The 23,594-nt window shown below is 37.7% G+C and overlaps 1 long non-coding RNA gene and 1 other non-coding gene across 7 annotated transcripts in view; one reads left to right on the top strand and one right to left on the bottom strand.

Annotated features, from left to right (window-relative positions):
- Positions 1-23,594, bottom strand: part of LOC143669098 (uncharacterized) — a 526,175-nt gene that overhangs the window by 265,058 nt on the left and 237,523 nt on the right. For all 6 annotated transcript variants that reach the window (XR_013168699.1, XR_013168702.1, XR_013168701.1 and 3 more), the window contains exon 5: positions 20,091-20,261. This is a non-coding gene — a long non-coding RNA (uncharacterized LOC143669098). The remainder of the gene's footprint in view (positions 1-20,090; positions 20,262-23,594) is intronic.
- LOC143669390 (U12 minor spliceosomal RNA) lies at positions 13,671-13,820 on the top strand. Its single transcript, XR_013168902.1, has one exon. It is a non-coding gene; the product is annotated as a U12 minor spliceosomal RNA (small nuclear RNA).

Here is a 23,594-nt window from a genome sequence, read left to right as displayed (position 1 = left end):
AGATGGAAGGGCATACCGTGTTCATGGATTGGAAGACTAAATATAGTTAAGATGTCAATCCTACCTAAATTGATTTACAGATTCAATGCAATACCAATCAAAATCCCAACAACTTATTTTTCAGAATTAGAAAAACCAATAAGCAAATTTATCTGGAAGGGCAGGGTGCCCCGAATTGCTAAAAACATCTTGAGGAAAAAAAACGAAGCTGGAGGTCTAGCAATGCCGGACTTTAAGGCATATTATGAAGCCACAGTGGTCAAAACAGCATGGTATTGGCATAAAGATAGATATATCGACCAATGGAATCAAATAGAGTGCTCAGATATAGACCCTCTCATCTATGGACATTTGATCTTTGATAAGGCAGTCAAGCCAATTCACCTGGGACAGAACAGTCTCTTCAATAAATGGTGCCTAGAGAACTGGATATCCATATGCAAAAGAATGAAAGAAGACCCATATCTCACACCTTATACAAAAGTTAACTCAAAATGGATCAAAGATCTAAACATTAGGTCTAAGATCATAAAACAGTTAGAGGAAAATGTAGGGAGATATCTTATGAAACTTACAATTGGAGGAGGTTTTATGGACCTTAAACCTAAAGCAAGAGCACTGAAGAAGGAAATAAATAAATGGGAGCTCCTCAAAATTAAACACTTTTGTGCATCAAAGAACTTCATCAAGAAAGTAGAAAGACAGCCTACACAATGGGAGATAATATTTGGAAATGACATATCAGATAAAGGTCTAGTATCCAGAATTTATAAAGAGATTGTTCAACTCAACAACAAAAAGACAGCCAACCCAATTATAAAATGGGAAAAAGACTTGAACAGACACCTACCAGAAGAGGAAATACAGATGGCCAAGAGGCACATGAAGAGATGCTCAATGTCCCTGGCCATTAGAGAAATGCAAATCAAAACCACAATGAGATATCATCTCACACCCACCAGAATGGCCATTATCAACAAAACAGAAAATGACAAGTGCTGGAGAGGATGTGGAGAAAGAGGCACACTTATCCACTGTTGGTGGGAATGTCAAAGGGTGCAACCACTGTGGAAGGCAGTTTGGCGGTTCCTCAAAAAGCTGAATATACAATTGCCATATGACCCAGCAATACCACTGCTAGGTATCTACTCAGAGGACATAAGGGCAAAGACACAAACGGACATTTGCACACCAATGTTTATAGCAGCATTACTTACAATTGCAAGGAGATGGAAACAGCCAAAATGTCCATCAACAGATGAGTGGCTAAACAAACTGTGGTATATACATACGATGGAATATTATGCAGCTTTAAGACAGGATAAACTTATGAAGCATGTAATTTAACATGGATGGACCTGGAGAACATTATGCTGAGTGAGTCCAGCCAAAAACTAAAGGACAAATACTGTATGGTCCCACTGATGTGAACGGACATTCGAGAATAAACTTGAAATATGTCATTGGTAACAGAGTCCAGCAGGAGTTAGAATCAGGGTAAGATAATGGGTAATTGGAGCTGAAGGGATACAGACTGTGCAACAGGACTAGATACAAAAACTCAAAAATGGACAGCACAATAATACCTAATTGTAAAGTAATCATGTTAAAACACTGAATGAAGCTGCATCTGAGCTATAGGTTTTTTTTTGTTTTTTTTTTTTACTATTATTATTACTTTTATTTCTTTTCTCTATATTAACATTCTATATCTTTTTCTGTTGTGTTGCTAGTTCTTCTAAACCGATGCAAATGTACTAAGAAACGATGATCATGCATCTATGTGATGATGTTGAGAATTGCTGATTGCATGTGTAGAGTGGTGTGATTTCTAAATGTTGGGTTAATTTTTTTTTTCTGTTAATTAATAAAAAAAAAAAGTGACCTTGTTGGAAGGTCAAAGATAGAATGCACAGTTAACAAGCTGTTACAGGCAGCATCTATTGCAAAGTTGGTGCTCAGGAACTGTCAAGCACTCACAACACACACACACACACACACACACACACACACACACACACACACACACACACACGGCTTGTCCAGCACTGAGGGGAGGCTTAAAGATGCCTAGAGTCAGGAAATTCAGGAAGGTTTGATATTATAGGGCAAATGGGATCAAACTTGTGATCATGTAAATGAGAAAAATATTTGCTGTGCCCAACAGCTAAAATACAGTGGCCACAAACAGTCAATATAAAAAGTAGCAAATCAAGACACATTCTAAATGATTCCCTCAAATTTCAATTCTACCGTCAAGGGACACCATGTATCTTTTGGAATACTATGCTACACTCTACAGAGAAAATGGAGAATGTGATTTTAAAAGAAGGAAAAGCCTTATAGTTTGTCCCACTACAAAATCCTGGCTTTGCAAAGACGATAAAGAAGATTTGCTACAAATCAGCCACTCACCAGCATAGGATGTCCCACAATTGATTTCAGCAGGAAATAATTTCTTATGCCCAAGAGTTTCTCTCAAAAGTCTTCAAATTACTTTAGTGGCCTGTTAGAGATACCCACATTAGAGGGTACAAACAAGAGGGCTTTGCAACTGGAAATCTTTTTGGTTTTTACTAAGTGCTAGGTAGTGTTGCAGGTGCTTTCCATATGCAAATGTATTAAACCCTCCCAACAACAGTATGATGGTTGGGTTCTTGTGTAGACTTGGGAAGGTGATAGTGTCCAGTTTTTGATCAAGCAGGTACTGGCCTGATTGTGAGTTTATTTCCTGGATTTAAATAATTAGTCAGCTGACTGTATCTATGGCTGATTGCATCTACAAACAACAGAGGAGACTGTCTTCAGCAATGAGAGATGCCTCATCCAATCAGGTGAAGGTCTTAAAGGGAGAACTGATGATTTTGGCAGTCAGGAGGAAGGATTTCTTCCTGTACTGCTGGTAGCCAGTTTCTCCTAGGGTATTCAATAAACCTGTGTCAGGTTCCCAATGGGTGGGCAGCCATGTGGAATCTGGACTAGCTAATTCCCACAGTCATATGAGCTCATTCCTATAATAAATTGTATGATATTTACATCCACATATATCTTTCCAGTTCTGTTTCTCTAAAGAGCCTTGACTGATAGAAACTTTATGAGGTAGACTGCATTATTACCCCCACATAATAAATGAAAAAACTGAGGTACAGAGAAATTAACTTAAAAAGGACTAGAGAACACTCAAGCTAGTAAGCAATGGGGAAAGTATTAAGGCCAAGGTAGTCCACTGTGTCATAGGTGACCCCAAAGTTTCATGTGCTCTAAAAGCTGACTAAGACAGTACCACCCCTTGCAGAACGCTGGAGTGGCCAGGCCTAAACTCAGCACCCAGGCTCTGTACACATGAGGGTCCAAGAGCTCTAAGGAAGCAAGTTCTCCTGGTGAAGTTGGAGACAGGATTCAGTGTTTCTCTGATCACACTCCCTGTCCTGTCCCTCTGCATGTGAGCCCACCCTCCACCCTGCACTCCCCAGCCCTGTTTGGGGACTGACAAGGGGCTGGCACTGCTCTCACCACTTTCTCAACTTCATGAGTAAACCTAGAAGCATTTGGGGACTACCTTAAACAAGAATATCTCCCTCCCTTTCTCCATAAAGACTGTTCTTTCTTAGAATCCAGCAGAGAATTGTCTATCTCATTTTCCTCTATTTCTGACTACTATACATTCTGATCTTTACAACTCAGATTCTAGAGGAGTATTCTTATTTCTTGATTTGGGTTGCAGCTGTAAGTGTATATTCACAATATGTTAATTTTCAATTTTCCCAGCTTTACAATAACGTAGTGTATATTTTCCCACTATTCTCTTACCACAATTTTTAAAAGTATTCCTATTTAAGAAAAAAAATTAGACATATATCTATTTAAGGCTGCAAAATCATTTCCCCCCACAAAACTTTTACTTTTTTAAAACATTTTTAACACTTCAATCTTTGATTTCAACCATCTGATACTGATAATAATTTAACTAAGAAGCAAAGCTTTGAAATGTCTTTTTATACTTAAAAATATTAAGCATTAATACTAACTAGTATATAATCTTCCAAGTTTCTTGAATGGTCTAATCTGCTTCCCCGAAATGTCATACCTCAAGAGCCAACATACCTAGGTACTTGCCACTCTCTGAACATAACATGTTTTTCATCTAGAATGCGATCCAACAAAGTTGAACAAAAAGAAACTATCTCTGCCTACCTGGAAAAAAAACAGTTATCATTCCAAGAATCATGCAAATGAGGTAAAAGTATATGTTAGGTCGGGGGAACAGGGAAGTGCACTGCAACTGGAGCTGCGGAGGCTGTGTCGCCCCTCCCAACATGGCTTCTGGAACTGCCCCTTCTGACTTCCGGAGCTGATGACCCACCCCTTCCGGACATCACCTGACCCCCTTGCTTAAAAACTGTCCATGCCATCACCCAGGCCCTGACTCACCTCCCTCCATCTTCGATTTGGTGAGCTCAGCCCAAGAGTGCAGAAATAAACCCGCCCGCTTTAAATTGCCTGGTTTACCGTCCTTCTTTCTCACCCTTTCGCTTTCTAAACCTTTCAGTATAGCTGTGTTCACTGCTGTAAAGGAGAGGGACTTGAGGAATGAGTCTTTCTAATAAAAGAGGTTTGACTTAGAGAAGTTGTGCTTCTGTGAGGAAGAATATGTGATATGGGATTTAAAGAATTTAATCAAGGAACAGGGATGAAAGCGGGAAAGGCATAAACAAAGGCCTTGGGGTAGGAGGAAGTGGTAAATAAAACAGACTGAAGGAGGCAAAATCCTTCGCTGCTTTCAGATCCCAGCTCTTCCTTTAATCCTTCCTATTCATACACCAGAGTGGTCCTTCCATCCTTCTGTTAGCACTTAGGTCACTGTATTGCAATTATCTGTTTATATTTCTGTCTCCTTCACTAAACTAAGAATTCATGGAGGGTAAAAGAAATAAAGCATTATCCTTGTATCTCTGCACACAGGGACAAGCATATTGCAAATGCTCACTAAGTGTTCTATGAATGAAAGAGGACAACTTAGCCATGCCGTGCACACCCAGAGATAAACACTTTACCTTGAAACTATCACCTACTTTGGGAGTTCTCTAATGTTTTTGCAGTTGAAGGCTCAACTGTAAAGCAGCAACTTTAAAAAGCCCTCCCCCCCATCTTAATGAATCAGATGGTGTTATTTGCTTCAGCTCAGAACCATTTGCCCAGACTTTGTTAGCACAGCATAATTCATTTTACAAATATCACACAATTATCTAATTTCTAAAAGTCTCTGTTGCTTTGAAAGGTGTTATTTTGGAAACAAGTCGTGGCCCATCCTAGGGAAATTCCCAAGCCAGCATTGTAATTGCTAAGTATATCTGCAGTGGCATTGAAAGACTGGAGAGGAAGCATAAATCCCAAGGGCTGTCATGGATGTGGAGAGCACTGGCAGCCAGGCACGCAGGGGTCTCTGCACCTGACCCTGCCCAGCTGCATCCCCTGGGCTGCCTGCACATACAGGTAGTAATTCCAGAGCCTGAAAAACCGACACTCGACTTCCCTGCAGCACAACTGCTGCCCCTTGGCCAGCTGCTGTCTGCCTGCCTTTGTAGGATTCGCGCAGAAGCTGGGAGAATTACAGGACAGCAGCAGGCTCGTCTGCTGGCCTTTTTGCTGAGCCCTTCAAATGGCAACAGCAGCCTCGGAGGTTTTCCTTACATGGTGTCAGCAACTCCACTGCAGATTCTCCTCCCACCTCCAAATCCAATCCCACCCTTTTATGGAGAGGAGAAACAATGAAATCAAGATCGGGGTATTCCTTGTGCAACCCAATCCTCAGGCTCTCTGGCTATTTGATACCCTGTTGTCAGATAGGGCTCTCCCCTCCCAGGCCTATCTGTACCTGACATCTTTATAGGATTACGAGGGAGGTTTAGTGGGGACGGGGGCGTAATTTAAAACCGGGCCTCCTGGAGCTGTGTTTATGAATACAAGCAGATGTGTGCTTGTCGTTCCCATACTCCACGGCGCACACTTGGAGCCCAGGAACGCAGCCCACGTTCCTGAGAACGGCGCCGGCTCATCCAGGGGCACACCACTTCCTCCTCTGACCTGCCCCACTCCAAAGGGGCAGGATGTGGACTGCATGGAAAAGGAACCCTCTGCCAGCCCGTCATATGGCTGCCCTTTGATCTCTTCCCACCAGACTGTGCTACTTTGTGCGCTGGGTATTTTTTTGTTTCGTTTTTTTTTAATCTGGCATCAGTGGAAGTTGGTTCTTTATTGCTGATTTCCTGCCTTTATTTTTCTCCATTAATTATAAAGTCTCCAGAGAAGGAAGGGATCGTAGGCAGCACTAAGGAACAGAGCAGACCTCAGCACGGAGCGCTGGCCAGATTCTGGGGAGGAGGGGACACACACACACACACCCAATTTGGGGTCCGCCTGGCTCACTTCTGACGCTGTTGCGCTCAGCTCAGTTCCCAGGGCTGCGTGACTTAACTCTGTCCCATGCTGACCATGGGAAGCTGTTTGTCTTACACAGTCAGGGTCCTGGCAGACGTCTCCCTGCTCTTGGACAGGTACGGGACTCGGCAGACCTGGTGAAGTAGGTGAACGGAGACTGAAGGGAGCTGAGGGTTCTCCAGCAATCCTTCTGTGAGGAACTGCCCCAGGCCCAGCCCCCGGGCGCTGAGTTTCTACATGCTGCCTAAGGAAAAGGACTTCCCTGGGAACGGGCCCCAGTGAGGTATTCTCTGCCTCTAGGAAGCCCTTCTGAAGAGGAGTGCCCCTCTCTCCCCTCCACTATATAGGCCTTGCCATAGCATGTCCTCAGGCCCCATAGGTATCTCTTATTACATATATTTAATCCCATTTTCCAGAAAGTATTTCTTAACCTATAAGTGTCTCTCTAGAGATTGGAAGCCCCTGGAGGGCAGGGACCATACATTTTATTAATTCCTATTTCCCCTGACTTTAGCACATCATCTAGCATATGGTAGATGCTCAATTAATGTGGACGAAATAAACTATGAGATATTCTCCAGAGATTTGGCTGGAAACAAGAGGTCCCTAGTTCAAAACTTAACTTCTAGTTAGTTCATTTCAAATACCGATGAGCTTATATATTCAATCAAGTGACATTTATTCAGAAATTATTATACACTAGATCTAGTTATAGTAGGCAAATCTGAACCCATAAAAACAGCCCTGCTTGCTCTTACAACTTTATTTGCTCCTTAATTTATTCTATTTTATCAAACATTTACTGAATAGCTATACTCACCACCTTTAAACACTTTACAAGGTGACTGACACGTATAAGCAAATGCATTCCGACTCCTGGACAAAATGCTTGAGCCTCTTCCCGGCCTCTCCGTTTGCCATGCCCACACCCCCAGAGCACAGCTTTCCCAGGATCTAATGCTCTCTTGGGACCTAATACCTTAAGCCTAACCAATGGTTGGATGGCCAGACTCAGACTGATCCCAACTTCCCCAAATTTTGATATTAGCACTCCCCGAGGCACATCAGCCTTAAAGCTTCAAGCCCTCCAAACACAGGAAAATGGTAGGGGGTGGTTATAAATATGTCCCTGAGTGCTTACACATCTCTGATGTTTTGTCTAATCTCTTCTCACAGCTGAAATGTGAAGACATCTAGGATGCCCAGCTTCCTGGGACCTATCATTTAATGGGATAAAAATGCCAAAGCAATACTTTAGGGTTCCCCGCTTTTAAAAATCAGCCAGACCACTTAGGGATCCAAGCCACAGAAACTACAAATACTTAAAAGAGTAAAAACTATTAAGTATATAATTAAGCAAATTCTGCTATCTCAACAGCATGGAATTTTTTTAAAAATCACAAAATCTAAAAAGTTATATAAGGCATTTTCATGAGCCTAGTGAAGAAAAGCAAATCAACTCTGTTTCCAGAAAAAATTACATTATAGTCCCACAAAAACCTAAAATCTAGAGTTTGGAACTTGAAATTGTACAAGTTTATCATATTATCCTGTGTCAGCAATTTTTTCTATTATACACTCGATACTAAATATTTTTGGCTCTGCAGACCATTTGGTCTCTGTCCCAATTACTCAATTGGGTCCTTGTAGCACAAAGGCCACAGCAGACAATATGCATGCAAACAGACATGGCTGTTTTCCAATAAAACTTTATTTGCAAAAACAGGTGTAAAATCAGTGGATGAATTTATAATTTTACCAATTACATTATCAAATCATGAAGATCTAAGCTCTAATAATCTTATCCCAAGCATAGCTGTCTATGTCTATCCCAAGCATAGCTGTCTAGTTTTGAAGTTGAGCTAAAAACAATTCAAATGCCCTCAGCTCTTGTCTCAGGGAAGGAGAGCATATGACAATGATCTCTTCTGTTTGAAGACCATCTTTCAGAACTGTTGAAATGTTTCCAGCATCAGTGGAAAAGCATGCTTGCTTAGTCTTAGGAAACAGCCTGCATATGCAAGCCAGCCAAACAGGTTTGAGTTACAAAGAGGGTATAAACACAGCAAAGGTCATAAGCTATGTGGAAAACAGATTGATGATTCCAATCTGAAAATAATCATCTAACTTGATCTCCTTGGTCATTCACTGAGATAGAACACTGAACTAGGTCATACAGATAAAAGCATTTAACAACAAAAGCAAATATCCATAAAATATTAGCAATGAATGTGATCTCCTAGGTCATCTGGGGATGGGGGTGGGGGTGGGTCATAGATTTATACAAAGAAACTGAAATAAAGAGACATTTTCATTTGCCCAGGATTACAACGCTAGTTGGGGGGTGGCACATGGTCATATAACACTAAGCTATGAGATCTAAAGGGGTCAATATTGTCTTCTATCAATAATATCCCTATGGTGTAGTAGGCAATTAGTATTCGTTGAAAAAAACAAATAAAGAATTAATGAATAAACAACAAATGAGCCAGACCTCGAAGCTTTCCCATCAAAAGCTCCTCCTTCAGAAGGAATATTTGATGTGTACACTTCTTCCTGACATTGAATTGGATATTTTTAGACCTTCAGATACCACAATAAACTGCTGAGCCAATATGAATGGCCTAAAAGAGTAGAAGCAGCACTCAACTCAGCTAATTCCATCCTAAGGAATTATTTATGCATGATGAGAACTGCCTGGGACATCAACGATGTCTTTATCTTCAGCTACGACTCACGGAGGATGGAGCCTCGGTGAAATAATACCATGCATTCAGGATTTCCTGAGACTTGCAAAATGTAAGCCTGATTGCTGAGAAGGCTTACTTGTGATTGCTTATTTCACATTATCTACTCATCCATCACCATGTGTCTTAGTGGAAGACAAAGCAAGCTCTTGAAGGAAAGGGTGAGGATTCATACATTCTCTGCTATTCCTGGCTGGTCCCTTCCTGGCCCCACACAAGACAAGACATGCGCTGTCCTGGGAGATACAGCAGTATAGAGGTCTTCCTACTCGACCACCAAAACATCTGAAGTGTCTAGCCCTTCCCAGTTGAAGGTCAAGTGGAAACCACTGGTCATTCCTTCCACAGGTGTTGTCTTTTAAAAGGAACTCAGGCTTTGAGCTCCATTATTGTTTTCAAAATATTGCATTTTGCTTGAACTAACATGGACTGTATAACATGATCCACAGACTGTGCAGTTCTATATTCACCTAAACCATATTTCTATGCCATGACACTTAGTGAGCTCAATTCTTCAAAAAAAAAATATATATATATATCCTTAGAGACTCTAACTATGGGAGACCTAGAAAATAAATCTTTTCCTTGGAAAAAAATATATAAATACATATTTTATATGTTCCTATATACGATAAAAAATCATTTTGGGGGGAGGGGCAACACTTTTTATAAAAGGGCTAGATTATTCAATAGCCACTTTTGGCTTTCCTTTTCAGGTAGGAAACAACCAGTATTCAGCAGTAAGTCATTAAAAAATAAGAAGTAGGGTAGGCCACAGTGGCTCAGCAGGCAGAATTCTTGCCTGCCATGCCAGAGACCTGGGTTTGATTCCCAGTGCCTGCCCATGCAAAAAAAAAAAAAAAAAAAGACAAGAAGTAATTGGGGTAGAAAAAGGTCCTGTTCCTTAATCACTTAGTCTTTTAAAGAAAAACACTGCCAAATATGTTTAACCAACTAGGCCAAGTGCTGTAAAACAGTAACAAACGATATTATATTAAGCGGTTACAGACTAATTAAACTAGACTAATTAAACTACACGATCTCTGGAAACATTTTGGTTACTTCCTCAATTGTTTTGCCTTAATGATAAACCTCTGTTTTAGAGATGATAATTACAACTGAGCTCACAAAAATATTATGAAAAGCAACACAAACATAGGTACTTTTTGTTTTATTTTACAGACATTCAATTTTGTCCATACCTTAACAGAACTGAAATGCCTGATTCAAAATAAACCCAAAATACTTGTCAGATGCATTCAGACATCTAGGGAATTTCCCACAATTAAATGTTCAGTGCTATCAACAAAATTGGTTTATTTTAAGACTGACTGCTGAATATATAAATTTCCTTTTGTGTTTGAAATGCTTTTATCAGATAACATAGCTTTTGTTTAAACTGCTATTTTCAGAATTTGCTTTGGGGGTTCTGAATACACACAGTGAGGTAACTTGAGATTTCCTACTCTCCTTTAAAATGTGTTTCTTCTGTCTGTTTGTATTTAGTAATTTCCTGTCAAATAACCTCACATAATTAACTTTCTTTGCTCCAACATACTTTTTTTTTTTCTATTCCTACTTCCTGAGGATGGTAATAAAATGCTGATTACATTTGACTGTTATCTGCCTTTTCCTGCTGTCCACCTCCCCTCCCCCACTCCCTTACTCGGAGCCCATACTCAGATTTCAGTAATCTGTGGATGGGGAGACTGGGAACAGAAAGGAAGCAAATCCAACTGCAGAAATACTGATTCATCTGCATTTATTGTATAGCTCTATTGCTGAGCCAGAGCCAAGCAAGTGATGGGAAGCATGTCCAGTTTAAGATTCAGTGAAATTCACCAACCAAATCCTTACCTTATACTGTGGAGCCTTCCTCTCATTCATGGTCAAGGGCTGAAATGGCTGGAAAGAGGAGCAGTACTCGGAGGCTCAGGGCAGGATACATGTCCACCAAGATTTACAGAATTCTCTTCGCAGGTATGAAAAGAAATTAAGCCTGACATCTTCATGTAACATCACATTTGCACATGTTACTTTCTGATAATCTTTCATTTCACACTATTTGAACACCTCATAGAAATTATGCAAGTAATCTACTGGCTCTATTACTTGGGCATTTCAAAAGCACACTTCCAAACACTAGGCAAGAGAGGAAGAAAGAGAAGTTTGTGAAGCCATCAAATTATAGTGTTGATACCCTCAGGACATGATGAGTGAACATTGACAAGTGTTCACCCTAACACCACTGACATATTGGACCAAATCGTTCTTTGTTGTGGTGTTTGCTCAGTGTATTACAAGATATGTAGGAGCATCCATAGCCTCTACCTATTAGATGCCACAGCACCCTTCTCCCTACCTGTTCATGACAGTCAATGTCTCCAGATATTGGGAAATGTTACCTGGAGGCATAATCACTCTTGGTTGGAAACCACTCTTATACACTAAGCTCAGATTAGTAAAGCTGCTTCTCTTCCTTTCAGATAAGCTCTAAAAAACTCAGTTGCAAAAAATCTAGCAATTTCTCCATACAAAAGAATTCAACTTCATAATTCCGGAAAGGCTCTCTATTTTGTAAATGATGGAGACTTCATATCAAAGATGGTACCCTGAGTTTACAAGTGACATTCTTCCAAATTCATGGCAAAGATCAAAAGAGAAATCCCTCAGGACACATTATAAACATCTTCATGAACCAGAAACAGACCAAAAATGCCAACTGGCAAGAGGGGTTAAGCCACAGGCCTGCTGAAATCCAGACCTATAAGCCAGTAGTGGTTGGGTTTTGACACCTAGTGGGTCTACAGGCATACAAAGCCCATAACCAAGCAATTTCACTCAAAAGCATGTACCTGAAAGAAATTCTTGAACCTGTGCACCAGCTGACATGTATAAGAGTGTTCACAATAGCAGCTTTACTACCAAAAACAAAATGGAAACAGCACAAAAGTCCACTAGGAGAAGGGACAAATCTATTATAAGGTATTTAAATAATATCATATTGTTACATTGTTTGAAAAAAAAACAAATGAATTACTGTCACAGGTAATAACATTGATAAATCTTGATAATTCTGAATAAAAGAACAAGTCACACATCCAGGGGTGAAAGTCTCTCCAGCAGCATGGGAGATGACTCACTGGGATGAGTCTGGCCCTGGCAATGTGGGATCAACAATGCCATCCTGACCAAAAGGAGGAAAAGAAGTGTAACTAATAAAGTATCAGTGGCTGAGAGAGTTCAAATAGAGTCGAAAGGTTACTCTGGAGGTCACTCTTATGAAAGCTTCAGCTAGACATTGCTACCTATCATAACTTGCCAAACCCCAACCAAAACCATTCCAGTCAATCCTAAAGAACAGCTAGGGCATTATATATGATTCTACAAAGGTTCCATGCACCAGGGTAACTTTCCAGAAACCTACAACATCCAGATGGATCCCTGGACCAGATAAGCTGTGAAACCTAGAGGGCCCAGACTCTCCAGAACAACATCTAGCTCCATCTCCCTACCCCATATTATCTGCAGCCCCTTCCAACATGAAGAAGTTGGAATGGCCATAGCTCAAACACCCCTCAAGAGTTGGATAGAGAGAGCAAAGGTGATGGTAGCATTATACAAAAAATGTAGGGTTTAACAAGCAAACATGATTGCTGAATCATTAAATTGATATTTCTTTTAGTATTCAGTATCTTAGAGCAGCTAGAAGTAAAAACCTAAAATTGTGGAAGTATAACCCATATGAAACTCTGTTCTACAACTAATTGCTGTGTTGTGCTTTGAAATTTACTGCTTTTTCATATGTTATTTTTCACAATATAGAAAAAAATCAATTGTGATAATAAAAAAACATTTATTCCTTCTAGCCTCCTATATTCTAGAAGGAAAAATCTGAGATGATGGAATAGAAGCCTATGACAAACTCTGGGACCTGTCCTGTAATTACCTGTAGAAGAGTGCTTTGCAAACTATTGTTTTTTCCTTTCTTTGCTTTGTATATATGTTATAGTATACAATAAAAAAGTTTAAAAAATTAACAATTGAACATAAAAAAGAACAAGTCACAGAAGACAGCATACAATGTGATATTTTTAAAGTTCAAATATAAACAAATCTAAAAATTTTTTAAAACACAGTGTTTTAAAGACAAAAAATATATAGAGAGAGAAATCATTAATCCATCTAGTGAATATCTGTGGGGAGGAGTTGGAGGTTTAAACATAAGCAGATCAACTGTATTAGAAATGGCTATGATGAGTTGATGGCTATTTATTTAATATTATATGTCCTAACACATATATACACACCATACATACATATGTGTACATTTAAAATTAGTATACATAAATTTTTGCATACATAAAAAAATTTTTTAATTTACCTTTTAGAAGGGGAGAAACTAAGAAAAATGATGATAAATAGAAAACATAAAGCAAGTCTTAAAGGATATACATTCAAAAGTGATCATTAAAAGCATCAGAAATGCCTTAAACTTATGAGTAAGGAAAACAACGATTCGGGGTGACGCCCAAATCCTCACTGCTAATGTGAGATGAATTTTTGAGCCGGTAAAGGTTGCCCCTAAGATGACGCGTCTACTTTGCGGGATGCCTGGGTGTTGCGATCTGCCCGGCCCCTATTTCTATGAAGAATAGATTGATTTGGAATCTACAAGAAAAAATAAAAAAAAAAAGCATCAGAAATATTGTATCTTCTAATCCAGCAGAGGGGAAAACAAAAAACTAAAGAAATTTTATGGAAAGAAGACAAAAAAAAACCTAAGAAAAAGAAGGGTAAACAGAAAAGACTACATAAGTTGTAATTAGGTAGAAATAAGTCTAAGTAGATATGTAATCACAGTAAGTATAAACACAAAAAGCACCTGCTAAAAAATATTTATATTATCATGATCCAGTCTAAACTACTTAACAGTGAATCTGGGATTTGCATCTAAATAAAGGAGAGAGTAAAGACAAGTATATATGAAATAAAAATAACAACTGCTTGATCAATAGCTGGATGAATAAATAACACATGAGGATTCCCCACACCTTCTCCCTCTATAGCATATGCTTCAAGTTTCCCATAAATCAAATCTTAAAAATATATGCCTCTTCTTTTACCCAGAGATTTCACTTTTAGGAATATGTCCTAAGACATAATACAAGCCTGTTAAAATACATTCACAGTCATGCAACTTTCAGCACTGTTTGCAGTTTCTAAAATAAATTAAATGTGTACTAAACAGGGAATTGTTGAATGTTCTAGTATGTCATTTAGCCATTAAAAATTAAGCAATTCTACAAATGTGTTAAGTTTCAAAGTTATCCCTGATTTATTAAATGAAAACTAAGTGAAGATTAATGTGCATTTACAGGTACTATATCTTATATAACGTGGGTGTGAATATATATAAAACAGAGAGAGAGATCTACAACAATCTTGAGAAAGGGAAGAAAAAAGATACTCTTAACAGTATTTACCATGAGGTTGAAAATTTTGCAAGAAACATAGGTGGATTTATACTTGACGTGATTTCCTTTTTTTTCCCCAATATATTTCAATTCACAATTTTAATATAAAAAACTACGATAAACATTATAATTAATGATAAACCCTTACAACCAGGAAACAGACAGGAACATTTCCTATAATTGCTTTTATTCAACATAGTACTGAAGGTCCTACCTAGCCAGTGACATAAAATAATAATAATAATAATAATAATAATAATAATAATAGGAAAAGAATTTGAGATGCAAATTTAAAAACTGTTCTTATTGGTAGATTATATGTGACAAATAGCAAATCAAATAGAAATAAATAAAAATGAAACTAAGAAAATTTATACCTGGGAGTAAATTGAATATTAATAATTAGAAATTTTGCTCTAAACCATTAAAATAACTCAGAATATAAAGAAAAATGACCACAGTCATAATAACAATAAATTGTATAAGGTTCCTGGAAGGAAATTCAACAAAAGATGTGTAGGATCATTGCACTGAAAATAAGGAAGATTTCAATAAATGGAGATTTGTAATCACGTTCATGAATGACTAGTTTGGTATTGAAAAACATCTCAATTCTTCTCTAAGTAATCTACAAACTAAAAGCAACGTCAATAAAAATAACAACATGGTGTTTTATGGAAAAGCCAATGCTAAAATTTATATGGAGAACCAAAGGCCAAGAGTAATTAAGATTTTAAAGTACAAAAAACTGGGGTACGTATCTTACAAGGAAGAAATCACCGTCATTGAGACAAGCTAATACAATAGAGACTGACAGTGAGACCACTGAACAGAATTCCCAAAACAGACTCCTGATGTACAAACATAAAGGGTGTGAAATAGTTGCTACAGAACCTGAAATCTAGGAGTTTGGAAACACAACACACAAGCACACTCATCTGCATCACGGAACACATCAACATGTTAGAAGCGGACAGCGAGTTCTGTAGGCAGTAAGACTAGAGCCTGAGTGCATCAGGTTCACAGATACAGCATGAGGTAGCCTTTGCAGACAGTGGATTGCAACAGGGAGAGCAGAGATGAAAGAGAAAACAAGCAACCACACAGAGAGCCAAGACCAGGTTGAAAGAGCAGCAAGGAGATTGTGTTGGCAAACAGTGAAAGCAAAGATGAGATGGGGAGATTCAGATCAATGCAACCAATCCCTACCACTCTGTTAGACCCTCTGTTAGAAACAGAGCAACTGTGTAGAGATTCCGACTCAGGACTCGTGACTAAGCAGTGGGGCATCTTGATCTATATACATCGTCAACCAACTGTATTATTAGGCAGTGCTGTTGGGAAACAGTAAGGGCCCTGAACTCATAGCCAAAGAGACCGTCAAGTACTGCTGGTCAGTAGACTATGGTGGTAAAAGTTAGGGTTTGCCTGCCTCAAGGCTCTGCACTTAACCGGGATCTTGAAATTGTAGTTAGTTTCTTCGCCAATGTTATGACAACAGTAGTTTTAGAACCTAGTTCCACTGTTTGTCAAATAATTCAAAGCTCCTGTTTTCTCCTACCGACTCATAATTGTTAACTTCTTGGGTTGCCAAGAACTTCTTATAGCAATTTTCCTTCATACTATTAACCATTCTCACTTCATAATAAATAATTAAATGATTTTTTTTCAGAAATCTAGTACATATATCAGCTGGGTAGAACAGAAGGATGTCTAGCCATTACAGATGTCTAAACAATTTAGTTAACCTTTAGCAAAAATATGCAAATGCACAGCAGTCTAAGGCACAGTTAAAAGATGTTAATGCTTCTTTTAAAAGCATGTTTATCCTTCTTTTCTTTTTATTGTTCCTAATTATTTTTAAATGTGGTAGGATAATTTTCTGATGGTTTCTTCTCTGCAAGTTCATCTCAGGATATGAGAAAAAAATGAAAAGCTAAATGTCTGCTTATGAGAGAGGCTATCTGAAGGTTTCCAAAAGCAAAATTAGAGAATACAAATATATCCATGGAAAATTTTAAAGTCAGTTTCCTAAAACCACCCCAAACCCCACTCCCACCCTCAGCTAATCCTACTCTCAGAGCTGGATTATTTAAGACCAGGCTAACTTCCTTGTGAATTACATTCTCTTCTCAGCTTTCCTACTTTTCTCCTTCGAGATAATTTAAATTAATTGTAGCCCCCTTTCAACAAGCAAATTGTGAAAAGAGGCAATGAGAAGGCAAAACTGTATTAAATTCATTCATCTTTCCTTTTCAAAGCAGTTCTAAAAAAGCATTTTAGGGAGAAAAAGAAATAACTCATGCCATGAGAGCCTGAAATGATTTCTTCATCAATATATGGATAATGAAAAGTGAAAAGTAAACCACAGCATATAAGACTTCTAGAAATGGTGACTTTTACCAGACTAGCTATTTTCAGATATATGGAGACATACGAACGCCAATATTCATGGAGAAACCAGGGAAAAGTGGTAAGATTCTAAGTTTCTTGCCAGAGAGGTTCTTACAGGTGTCCCAAGTCTTATCAGAAAACAGCACCTGGTCAGGGGGGATGAGAAGCAGTGGAGAGAACTAGCCTAAGGAGGCATCAGTCACCCACACGGCTCTGCTGTAAGAGGGATGAGAAAGGGTACACTTATATGGGAACTTGATTTATGATGAAGGCGGTCCAGCAGGGCATTTGGGAAATGGCTAGAGCAATTTTTATATCCATCTGAGGAAAAAAACCAAGTCCTTTATTTCACAGCATACAGAAAAGTTAATTCTGCTGGATTATAGATCTACAAATGAAAGTTAAAACACTTAAGACTTCAGAAAATACCAGAATATCTCCATGATTTGGGAATGGAAAAAATTTTCTTAACTAAACATTTGAAAATGTTGTGAACTTCATTAAATCATTAGGCATGAAAAGCCAATTAAAACCACAATGAGTTACTACTACACACTTACCAGAATGGCTAAAATGAAAAAGACTGACAATAGCAAGTGCCGACAACGTTGTAGATCAAGGGAGAATTTCATACACTTTTAGTGATAATGTAAATTGGTACAACTAATTTCAAAACTGCTTGGTAATGTCTACAAAAAATGAATATAGAAAACTTCATGGCCCACAGTTTCATTCCTAGGGTATATGTGTTTATGTGGGTATGTGTATATCTAACAAAAGTATACACATATATGCATCAAAATATTTGTATAAGAATGATCATAGCATCTTATTTATAACAGCAAAAATTGTAAACAACCCAATGACTATGAATAGTAGAATGAATAAATTGTCTATATTCATACAATGGAATTTTCCATGATTAAAGTAAATGTTATAGTATCATTGAACTTCTCAAATGTGAGGTTAGTTGAAAAAAAAATCCTGCATTAAAAGAAAATAAACAATGTGATTCTTATGACATAAGTGCTCAAAATTTGGCAATACTAATCAAAAAGAAGGCCTAAAGATACTTTCTGGATACTGGCAATGATTCGGGTGCTGGCTATATAACAATATTGATAAAAATTAATTGAGCTATAAACTTAAAGTTTCTGTACTTTTCTGTATGCATGTTGAACTTCAATTAAATAAAATTTATTTTACTTTACAAGAAAAACAAATATATTTTTTGACCCCAGGAGAATTTTATCTTAAGAAAATGGTCATAAATGCGCAAAAATTTTAAGCACACGATGTCACGCAGCATTATTTATAATAGCAGAAAAGTAATGTTCAACAAAAAAATGTGTAAATTACATCTTATCTAATCAGTGATATACTAAACAGCAATTAAAAATGCATTCATAATGATCTAATAATCTGTTAAATATGTTAATGTTAACAATGTTAACATTTTAACATATTTTAACAATGTTAAAATAAATCACATTGTTTATTTTCTTTTAATGCAGGTTTTTTTTTCAACCAACCTCACATTTGAGAAGTTCAATGATACTATCACATTTACTTTAATAATAGAAAATTCCATTGTATGAATATAGACAATTTATTCATTCTACTGTTAATAGTCATTGGGTTGTTTACAATTTTTGCTGTTATAAATAAGATGCTATCTATAAAAGCAAAAGGACAATGAAAATAAGCCAAATGGAGACAGGCTAAAATCTCTGCAGTATTTAGGTAGCCAGGTTTTATGTGAGTTTTTTCTTGTCTTTTCTCCTTTTTACATTTTTTTCATTATCTGTAATACTTACTCAAAGAAAAAATAAGAATTTTTAAATTACTGAATACTTTGACCTTTTTTCTATATATCTGGTAAAGCAAGTCAGTCAGAAATTTTCTCTATTTCACTAAATAGGAAGTGCCCAACATTGCCACAAAACAATTGTCTAGACAGTAGATACAAGATCACTTGGGCAATTATTAATGGACCTATCTGCATATAGTTATGTTTCCGAAGTCCTCACTTTGTTACAAATTCAACTTTGTTTTTTAAAAGGTAGGTAAATGTCTTTGATGCACCGTGGGTTGGAATGTAAAAATGGTACAAGCACTGTGGAAAACTGTTGGTAGATACTAAAAAAGTTAAATGTACAATTACCACATGACTTGGCAATTCCACTCCTTGGTATAAACCAAAGAAACTGAAACAAAACTCAAACAGATTCTTGCACACCAATGCTCATATCAACATTATTCACAAGAGCCAAAATGTGAAAATAATCCATGTCCCTGACAGATGAATGGACAAATAAAATGTGGTATATACATACAATGGGATATTCAATGAAAAAAAAGGAAGTCAGTTTTGGTACCTGCTATAATAAGGATGAACCTTGAAAACATTATGCTAAGTGATACAAGCCAGGCACAAAGGACAAATATTGTATAAGTCCACTTATATGAAGTATCTATATTAAGCAAATTTGTAGAGACAAAGATAGAATACCGGATACCAGAGGATGAAAGGAAGGGGCACGGGGAATTATTGTTTAATGGGTACAGTTTCTGTTTTGAGACTGGATGGTAGTAATGGCAGCATAACATTGCGACAGCAATTAATGCCACTGAATTGTACACTTAAAAAGGGTTAAAGTCGCAAAACAAAAAAAAAAAAGTAGAACTGATGGCCCCTGCCAGGGATTTTATGGAATACAGTTTTAGGTTTCACCGCCTTTGTTCCAGGGACTGAAGAGGAGAATTCTCTACATTTTGTTAGTGGGTGGCTTTGGAACCAGTTAGAGGTAAATGAAATCAATCTTTCATTTGAAAGATTTAGTGGTTTGGTCACAACTACAGCAAAGGAACACTGACCAATCACAGGATTCTATGTTGGGCTTTGTGGGGAGGTTATAAAAGAATGTGGGACCTATTCTTACCCTCAAGCAGTTTGAGATCTTATTTATAAGAAACACATTATGTGACAATACATTAATGAACTTAACATTTCATTTACACCTATTTTCCTCACCTGTACCACAGGAGCTAGAAGCTTGGGAACTACATTTCTTAGACTGCTTTGCCAGCAGGATTCTAGCTTCAGGTTCTTCCAATGAGAGAGACTTGTATGAAATCAGAAGATGATAGAATCGATTTGTTTCTAGTGGCAGCAGAGTCATGCAGAGTCTTACAACACAGGCTCCTGCAGTAAGAGCACACAAGAGTACAGTCTCCTTTAGTGACTGAGTGGACAGTGTTAAGATCACTTCTTACAGTTTCTGATTTCTGGGTCTATCACTAACTCCACCATTCATTTATTCCTCCAGTCCTTTAAATACTTGTAACCCAAATCTCTGTATTACATTCTTTTCTACTTGAAAGACATAAATAGTTTAATTTCCTTGACCAAACTATGACTAAGAGCCACCAGGCAGCAGAATTTCTTCTTCTGGTCTCTCTTGAAAACAGGTTAAATCTAACTTTACCATCAACTCCTGTTAGCTACTTTTTTTTTTTCTTTTTACCACCAGTTTAAGTTTCCTCTCTAATTTCCAAGAATATGGAACATGAAATAGTAGAAAAATTAAACTTTTCATCTGAAACATTTGATAGGATATTTGTACTCTCTTGGATTATCTATGCTTATCCTGTGCAGGAGAAATGACTATTAAATACAGCATAGTTCACTTTGAGTTGAGGACAGTTATCTAATCTGTGAAGCCTGATTTTAAATTAAGTTTATCAAAATCATCATTATATGTATGTATGTGCATTTATTTTCAGTCCCTTTACCAAGATTCCCATATTTCTATATGCACAAAACCTAACTATATTTCATGATATTTCAAATTACTTAAAACCATGCAGGAATTGTGAACAGTATCTTGGGGATTGAATCTTGTCCCCCACAAAAGGCATATTCAGGGTCCAACCTCAAGTTCCATGGGTGTGAGCCCATTTGTAAATAGGACCTTTGAGGATCTTATTAGTTAAGATATACACAAAGTGAATGAGGGTGGGCCTTAACCAATAAGGCTGAAGTCCTTATATGCAAACGAAATTGGACACAAGGAGAAAGCCATGGGAAACAGCCAGAAGCTGGAAGTCAGTGGAACCAGAAATAAAAGGAGAACGGAAAAGACACTACCATGTGCCTTGAGATGCAACAGAAAAGCCAAAGACCAAGGATTGCAGGCAGCCAGTCTCACAATGCCACAGACTTGGGGGAGAATGCATCATCTTACTGATGCCTCGATTTTGTACTTCTCCTAGCCTCAAAATCATGAGCAATAAAGTCCTGTTGTATAAGCCAACCCACTGTACAGTACTTGCTTTAGCATCTAGGAAACTAAAGTAAATAAAAAATGACTAAGTCCCTGCAACTTACACACATGTTTTTTTTTTTTTAGTGTGGGAGAGAAAAGAAGCCATCTCCTATTTTGTTGGAAAATTAGTGTGGATTAGATTAGACATCCGGCTCTGGGTAAAATGGTGAAATATACTTCACCCATCTCTCTAAGCAAGTCAATCACAGAAGACCAATGGAATCTAAAATACAACCAACCCAGCAGTGAATTTACTGGTTACTTTCCTTCAATATCCTCTGGCCTGTCCTTAATGTATGTGGAAATCAAGAAATAAGCAGTTGGTGATACAGAAGGAGCAAGCCCTCCAGTTATGACTCATGGAGCAAATAAAGGGACTCCTAACACTTGCGGAAAGTATGGAAATCTCCCAACTTTGTACTCTGTTTCTTTTCTTTGTTATGTCCATGTCCCAGCCCAAGGCAATGTAGTGGCAGTGAGGGCATCTACCAACAAGGGTAGCAGAAGGAGGTCAGCAAGAGCAAGATTATGAGGGAAGAAAACCTCTCTCTTATCTCTCCATCTGCTGGAGCTGTGACCAAAAGAGCAGGAGGCCAAGTCCCTGTGGTTGATTCTACTCTGTCCTCCTGCTGCTTGAGTGAGAACAAAGGCCCATACATGTAAGTACACAGCAGAATGTGGCACTCTAGAGAACTAAAAAGTACCAGGGAGCACGCAGAAAGGGAGGAACTGAGGAAAGCAACCCCATAAAGTCATTTATGAAATTCAGGGATCATCCCTGAGCCAAGAATGTATGGATCTGATTGCAATTAGCATACAAAAGACATTGACAACTGAACTGACTGGCCACTGTACGGGTCACAGGCTAATCACTGAGCAGGACCCACCTGCCACTTAGTTACTTAAGAGTTCAATAAAGGATTTGAAAAGTAAACTGACACTGGAACGACAGCCTCTGAAGGTAAGTTGGAACTTACAGCCTAAACCCAAGCAGACCAATTCTGCTTCTAAAAAATAAAAAATAAAATAAATCAACATTCTCCATAGGATTTAAACACAATCCAGAATAGTATAACACAATCTTCAAATCATCTAGACTAGAATCCATATTTACTCAACATACAAAGAACCATGAAATTTTCAACTTGCACAGGAAAAGACAATCAACTGACGTCAACATCAAGATGACACAGATGTTGGAATAGTGTGGCAGAGACTCTACAGCAGCTATTATACAGATGTTTGAAGGAGAAATCCCGAACACTCCTGAAACAAATGTTAAAAGAGAAGGTCTCACCAAAGAAACTGAAGATATGAAGAAGAAATAATTGAAATCTTAAAACTGGAAACTACAATAATTGAAGTTCAGTTAGGCACTTGAGACATTTAGAAGACTTTCTAATCTAGAGAAATAAAATTTGATTTAATAAGTACATAAGTCAGATTTGAGATATTCTGTCAAATGTGTCAAATGAAGAAGGTGGTTTTAGTCTATTTTGGTATATATAGTATAGCATTGTATATAGTAGATTTAAAGTCATATACTATATTTTAAGCATGTATGATGCCAATGTCTCCAAATTCTCATTTCAAATAACTCTCATTTTCAACAGGTAGCAATGTAGTAATTTTAAGAGCAAAAGGAAAATATGCCAAAAAGAAAGTAGTCTAAGAATTATTTAAAGTCATATATTATACATTTTACCATGATCCACATGAAATGAAAAACACATATATAAAACCCACAGCCCATGTCCTCAACTTACATTCATTCAACAAATATTTATTGACTGTCTATTAGCTGCCAGACATTACACACTTACTGCTCTTGAGAAATAACCAGGTTACCGGTGGAGACAGACATATAAACAAACAATTAAAGTTAATGTGATATTTGCCATAACAAAGAGGTCACAAAGGCAAATTGACAGAGGTTCCACAGGGAAGACATATGGGCTAAGCTTTTTGAGTAGGTAAGACAGTATCCAGGAGGAAGTGAGAGGAGAAGAGCCAAGAGAAAGTTGGGTCCATCTACAGTAAAGTATGAAAGTGCATGACTTAACAACAGTTAAGCATAAAATGAGGCAGGGTCAGATGAGAGAAGGACTTAGAAAGACCAGTTAGGGAAGAATCTTATACATTATAAAAAGTTTTTGAGGTAGGGAGAGAAGTCATCAAAAATTTCCTCAAAAATCCTAACTTAGGAGACA

This window comes from Tamandua tetradactyla, chromosome 25 (genome assembly GCF_023851605.1).
Source record: "Tamandua tetradactyla isolate mTamTet1 chromosome 25, mTamTet1.pri, whole genome shotgun sequence".
In the NCBI taxonomy this organism is placed as follows: domain Eukaryota; kingdom Metazoa; phylum Chordata; class Mammalia; order Pilosa; family Myrmecophagidae; genus Tamandua; species Tamandua tetradactyla.
The sequence above is the reverse complement of the archived record's forward strand: the minus strand, read 5'-3'. Positions and strand labels throughout refer to the sequence as shown.